The sequence below is a fragment of the Mytilus edulis genome, chromosome 9 (genome assembly GCF_963676685.1).
Source record: "Mytilus edulis chromosome 9, xbMytEdul2.2, whole genome shotgun sequence".
NCBI classification, from domain to species: Eukaryota; Metazoa; Mollusca; class Bivalvia; order Mytilida; family Mytilidae; genus Mytilus; species Mytilus edulis.
In genome coordinates, this window is record NC_092352.1 from 49485720 (window position 1) to 49492709 (window position 6990).

Sequence of the window (6990 nt, forward strand, 5' to 3'; positions counted from 1 at the left end):
ATTGAACTTTATGCTGGATTGGTAATGTGTAATAGCCAGTGTAAAACAACTGTAATACTAGACGCTTGATAAATTGTGCAATTAATTAAATAAAGTTGTTTTACTAAAGTTTTGATATTTCTAAACATGATGTACATGTATCTGCTCATTTATCATTATTGCTACAACATTTTCTAACGAATAAATTCACTTTCTCATTTGTCAATATACTAGAATAACGATATTTTGAAGTAATTTGCCACTTTGACTCCTTGCCAAGAAGTACTTTTAGTAACTACATACTTCCATATTTCTGTAACACTAAAAATCCGTCTTGGTTTTTAGCAAGGGCGACGCCTAGAAAATATATAAAAAAAAAAATCATAACAGAACTATTCTATTTAAAACAATTATAAGTTCTGTGTTTTCAGTGTGTCTATGGTTTATGAGACCTTTTGTATGAAGTATTATGGAATAATGCTATAATATCATAACAGCAAACACACTGAAAAAAGACGATCAAATTTTTTACGGGTAATCCAACTTCGCCCATCACTAAAACTATCAGCAATAATTCAGTGTACAGTGTTTAAAAGTTGCGCTAACCACGCACAGTTAATTTACCTTTGAACCCCCCCCCCCCCCCCCCCAAAAAAAAAAAACCAACCGACAAGGATTGCATTCCGAATTTTAATAGCCACCGCTTATTTACAAGTGATATAAATCATTTATGGTTCTAAATATTTTAGACTTTCTTAACTAGCAACTCGACTTTCTTCAATCTCAACTATGCTTTTTAGACTCGTATTAACTCGAATTTTGTAACCAGAAACTTAACTGTTTTTTACTCACAACTCGAGTTTTATCACCCCGCATTTCGACTTTTATAAATAACAACTGAATTTGATAGCTCTACATTTTTTAACTTGTAATTTGACCCTTTTTAACTCGCAACTCGACTTTTTTTTAACTCGCAACCAGACTTTTGTAACTTGCAAATATAATAACATGAATAACTTACATCTCCTCTTTCGAAAGAAATTACTCGATTTTCATAATTAGCAACTGAAAACTCGCCAAAAATAAACCATCAATGGCTATGGAGAAATATTTTTTCTTCCGTGAGCGACCTACAAAATGTAGCCATTATTTTTTGAATTTACTACTTTTTATCGTAAAACACAGGATATATTATATATCACTGGATTCGGACCAATGAGTACTTTTGAAATAAATTCTGTTATTATTTTTTTCTTCCATATTTTCAAAATTTGAAGATATTTACAACAATTTAGGTTAAATTTCAGATACAGACAGTTTTTTTTTCAAATAAATTAGCAATGAATTATCTTACCGTATTTTAAAGGTGACGAAATATTCGATAAGTGCATGTACAGCAGTCAGTAGTTTACAAATTGTTCGGAAAATACATGCACATTGTTTGTGAATGGGTCAAAATCTTCGCCCATCCTTTAAACTGCCAATGTTCCCCATCTCCACCCACAACTCGCTTGTAATTTCCATATGATTGTAGTAGTGGACACACAGCACAATCACATTCGTATTAGAGGCCCGTATGATTGTTCTTCCGCTCTTTCCCATTTCTCTAAACTTCGTGTCAAAGTTTTAAGGCATTGAGTATCATACGAGTATCGGCCTCCTCTTGAGTGCTAAACATATTACGACAGTCATTAACAGTGTTGGTATAAAATAACTTTGATAATTTTAGGGATTTACAAACGTTCTGGCTAAGTAACGCTAACAATCAGGTGGAATCATAGGGGATTTGTCAAAGTTTTGAAGAATAAAACTACCAAAGAAATAAAGGAGAGCCTGTTTGTTTTCCTTAACAGAAAAAAACTTCTTCCAGTCAGGAATACTTCTCCCTTCAATAATCGGATACACTCTGGTGGAAGCTGTAGTCTGTGCGGCGTTCCCTTTCTGCAGACTTTATAGTGTTATCCATGTCGTAGAGGTAAAAGAAACATCTGCTACTATGTGCGCTATTGAAAAGCATTGGGACATATTTTTTGTTAATAGTCAGCAGCAAGGTCATCGAATGTTTTACTTTTCTTAACATCAATATATTGAACCAATGCCATACCATCTCTGATATAAGTTGTTAGTGATGGTACAATGAAATGTAGGGAAAGTGCACAAGAGACTTCAGATTCTAATTGCTCCATCAAATCAAACTTGCATGATTTTCTCATGGTGCCGTCATCGTGAAAAAGGGAAATTGGAATGGGACAGGGTTTGATAGCACATTTTCTATTGAAACACCATCTCTACATTTTGCCAAAATTAGTGCACGTCTAAATACAAGTTGTGGATTTATGTGACCTGAAATTATTTCCCTCGATTTACATTGAAGGTTTGTGGTTTGTTTAAAAAAATAAGATAACATAAAAAGTAAAATCACTAAAATACTGAACTCCGAGGAAAATTCAATCGGTAAGTCCCTAATCACATGGCAAAATCAAATGACAAAACACATAAAAATCGAATGAACAACAACTGTCATATTCATTTTCAAATGTAGAAAATGGTGGATTGAACCTGGTTTTGTAGCGCTAAACCTCTCACTTGTACGACAGTCTCATCAAATTCCGTTATATCTACAACGATGTGTGAACAAAACAGACATAATAAATAAAATAGTCAAAATAAGGGTACAGCAGTTATCACTGTGTTACAATTTTAAAAGGAACCATTTTACAAAAAAGCACATAAGCATCTATCAAATTAAAAACACATTCATTGCTTCGCGTGTCTGACGTCAGAATATTTATACGTCACATAGGAAGAAATTTTGTCGTTCAATGTTTATACAAAACAATTTTATAATTTCACATGGGGAATATTGGCATACAGGGTTAAGAAATCAAAAGTATGTAAGAATTAATTTCAGAAATAGACCGAGATGACATTTGCGATGACAATCTCAAAAATGTGACCAATTACCCTCTCGTTCTGCTCTAACATTTGACAGCAAAATGTCTACTGTTTCAATGAAAATATCCCAGTATTTGAATGTAAGTGATACAGCACATCCCCATTGCGTAACTATAAGTATCTATAAGAGGCTGTAATGAGCTACGAATAGCTCCGTCATATGAGCGTAAGGACTTGTGTCTGGTTTGAATTGCTGAAATAATGCTTCTGAGATAAAGGAATTTGTTATTATTGATTAAAGCCTCGGTCACACCTTACCGGATAGCTCGAACGGACGTCTAACGGATAACCTCACTAGTAACCCGAATTTAACTTGATCGGACAAAAACGTGTTAACGCTATTTAAATGAGATTGATCGTTATTTGATAAAGATTGACAAAAATTAAAAATTATATTTAATTCATTTCAATTCATATCAATTCATTTTAACGCCAGTCAAATAGATTTCTCTGCAGTCGATCAATTGAAATCAATTTAGTGGTTAGTTGCGTCAAACTAATAGGCCACGCCCCTGTTAAGCTATTTCAAACATGCATTAATTCGTTTTAAACATGGATGAGACCCGGGCTTTTTACAGGTAAATCACTCAAGCAAAACGACCTCGATGTATCTATCGTAAGTAACGTGTGATCCTTTGCAACTATATAGTAACGAAACTTTATGTATTCCTGCATATTAACCGTTTCTCTTTTTTTTCTGTTTACTATATTGTACTCGTAAATCAAATTTAGACACGGAAAACTACACAGAAATTATTTATTGTGTACATAATTTAGATTGATGTGTCTTATATTTCCGGGAAGCAACATATAGTCATTCTCTTGCTGTATATTGATATTTGGAAAAGCTTGTAATGAAAAACAAGATATTGTTGAATCATAAAATTGACGAAGATAATGTTGACGTTGAATATGATAAACAGAAAGGCATGCTCAAAATTCTAAATGAAGTAGCAGCCCACTGAACTTTAAAACTGTGTTAAATTGTAATACCGGTCACTTGCCAAATCGGGCGTTAATTGTGGAAGAGAAACAAATATCAAACAAAAATATTGTTCTTACGATTCTGTAAAAAGATTATTGTGCTATCATGCACCCTGACGTACTTGTAATAAATGAACATGTATTCTGTATATATGAGATAAATTTTAGTCTGCGATAAAGATGGGTAAGTTGATTTAAGTTTAACGACCTTGACAGGCTATTTGTCGGCATACTCTTACGTTTTTTAATGTTTTAAAAGAAAACATACCTTTACGTTTTGGGCATTTAATATAAGTCTACTTACCAAATTGAAATGAACATAAACATTGTTAAAAAAAACAAAAAATGGAAAAGAAACATTCTGCATTGTTGCTTTCATATAATTTTATTTCCTATATATTTGAGCGAAAATTTCTAAGTTAAAACTGATTGTAGTATAGATAAAATATTCCATCTAGGTGCTCTCGTTACATATTAAAATGAATTTCATTGTTCGGAACGTTTGCAAACTTTCAATCCAGGTGTTCTCATCGAGGTCCGCGTTCATGTTTCAAATCAATACACAATATGAAGTCCAGTTCGGCAAAAAGAAATCAAAGTAAAACTCTACGATGTCCGATTAAACTAACACTTTTACGATTCTTCCAATCACGACAAAAATATCTATCTTTTTCTCCGATGAAAATCATTACTATTTATATTAGAACAAGTCAAAAGTTGCCGGAGCTTGATTTATGATGCATACGAAACTTTAATAAATAATTATCCGGTTTGTATTTTTCAAAATAACTATTATATCCGATAAAAATCGAAAAATAAATTATCGGTAAAAAATACCGATTTTTCTATGAGACAAAAATTATCCTTATTGGAGTCAAATTTGTAATAAAGGACAAACCATATCCTCATGTTTTTTTATGCAGCACTAGTAACCATAGTTCGTCTGTTCTCGCTTCAAACCAAGCCATCATAAATACACCAGAGATTACTAAAATGAAAGTCTCCTCGCTCATTGAGATTTTTTTGTAGGTATTAAGCTTCAATTCGACCATTGAATTTTTCAGAATTACGAAAAATATGTTATAATCCTTGACCTTCCCGAAGCTTATACTTCGTTCAGTCGATTGTATGAAAGATTTTTTTTTAAGAAACCGGTCTTTTACTGCAAAAAAAAGAAGATAAAAGCGATCTTTGTTTGAAGTAACGAATGTCATTCTTAAAAAAAAGAAAGTTTTCGTGTTTTAGGTCGTCCTGATGCAAACGTAAAAGTTGAAATAAAAATTACACTCCGAGATTACACTAAAGACATTTCGCTAGCACACATGGGAATAAATTTATTAATCGTTCATTTGCAAGTCAAAAATAATAATTATGTAAAACTAATGTTAAAACTTTCCAATTTAAAATTGAGAAAAATCCGACAGGAAACCAAAGTACAAAGGTACGGCATTTATTTAAAAACAATCTCCATCCAACTTCAAAATGTGAGGTAAATCGATAAGCTTACGCTAGCCAAGCAACCAACAGACAAAATAAATCTTGCCTCCCCGATGAAGACTATCTATAGACACGGAATAAAAAATAAGGAAATAATAGCATGTTAGATTGGTTAAAAACACATTTATGCAAACATGAGTCAGCTGTTTCTTTACTGAACTGGTCAGTGGTAATACAAAACCAGGGTTTCAAAAAGATGAAGAAAAAGAAAAAGACATTTAAACATGTAAAAATTTATTTAAAAGCAAATCAGATATAGTGTTTAACTGAAATTGAAAAAAAAGAATCATAATAGTCTATAATATGTAAAAATTTATATAAAAAAGCTAACAGCAAAATGAAAGGAAAATATGTGTTGCTTAAGAACATTGACCTGGGCCGTAACAGCCTCATGTTTGAAATTTTAAAACAAAGTTGAAACAAAGGCTTGTTTTCATATCAAATTGTTTTCACGGCGAATGTCTTGCAAGAAGCAAACTCCCATTACTCCGGTGTCGCCCTTGCATAATTTTGCGTGATCCATGCATGTTTCTGATTTACTTGTCTTTTGTGCATTTACTTTCCTACTAAATGGCTATAGTATAAGTATTAATTTTCATTTGTAAATGTCTGGTTTCGCAATGATGCATGTCCACCAATATCCAGACATTGTGCGAAAAAATATATTTTAGAAGATATGATTCTATGCTGAATACAGAAAACATATAGTCGTTTCTTCATGAAGAATTGAACTCTAACCTTACAGAATACCAAACTGGCTCTCCTTTTTGAGTATTTTCATCTGGTGTCTTACATTTAAGGGTTTAACTTGTATTAAGTCGTGTCAACTTACTGTCAAGACAGACGCATTTATAGAAAATAAAGGAATATGGAGTAAAAGTCCACGGGACCTTATCAAACACAAAGTCAGAGCTTAACAAACATACAAATTATCAATGGTCAGCGTTTTATTCCTGTTCATCTTTATAGTCGCTAGAGAGTCTTCAACAATGAAAGAATCACTTGTTTACCAGAAGAACAAAACGACAATAGCAAGAAAGGATCTGAGAGTACTTAAGTTTCTGACAGCTAGTTCACACTGTTACGTTTGAAGTCTTCCTGTCCGTCATCCCGCAATCGTTATTTTTGAAGACCATAAGTGAATGAGTAATTGGATTTTCTGTCTAAGGACCTGCGCATATATAAAATACTTGCCACTGAACATTGAACCAAGTAAAATCAATACACATCGTTTTATATATAAAAATCAATCTACAGATGATAAAGCATTTCTTTGCTGGTTAGACTCCCTTTTTTGGGAGTTAAACACTGTGCGGGACAAATTTCTTCTCATGGGAAGATATATTTTCCCATGGGAATATTATATTTTTATTTTATTTTTTTCAGAATTTGTAAAAGTGCTATGAAATATCGATATGGATTGACAATCACTAGTAACCAATGACTGGAAAAATTTAACAGGCATTTCAATAAATTAAAAGTATTTCTATCATACTTTTACACTCAATAGTCTTTTTTTTTTATCGTTGAATGATTGATAGACATTCTACCGTTCAGCGGCTGATTTTACAATTT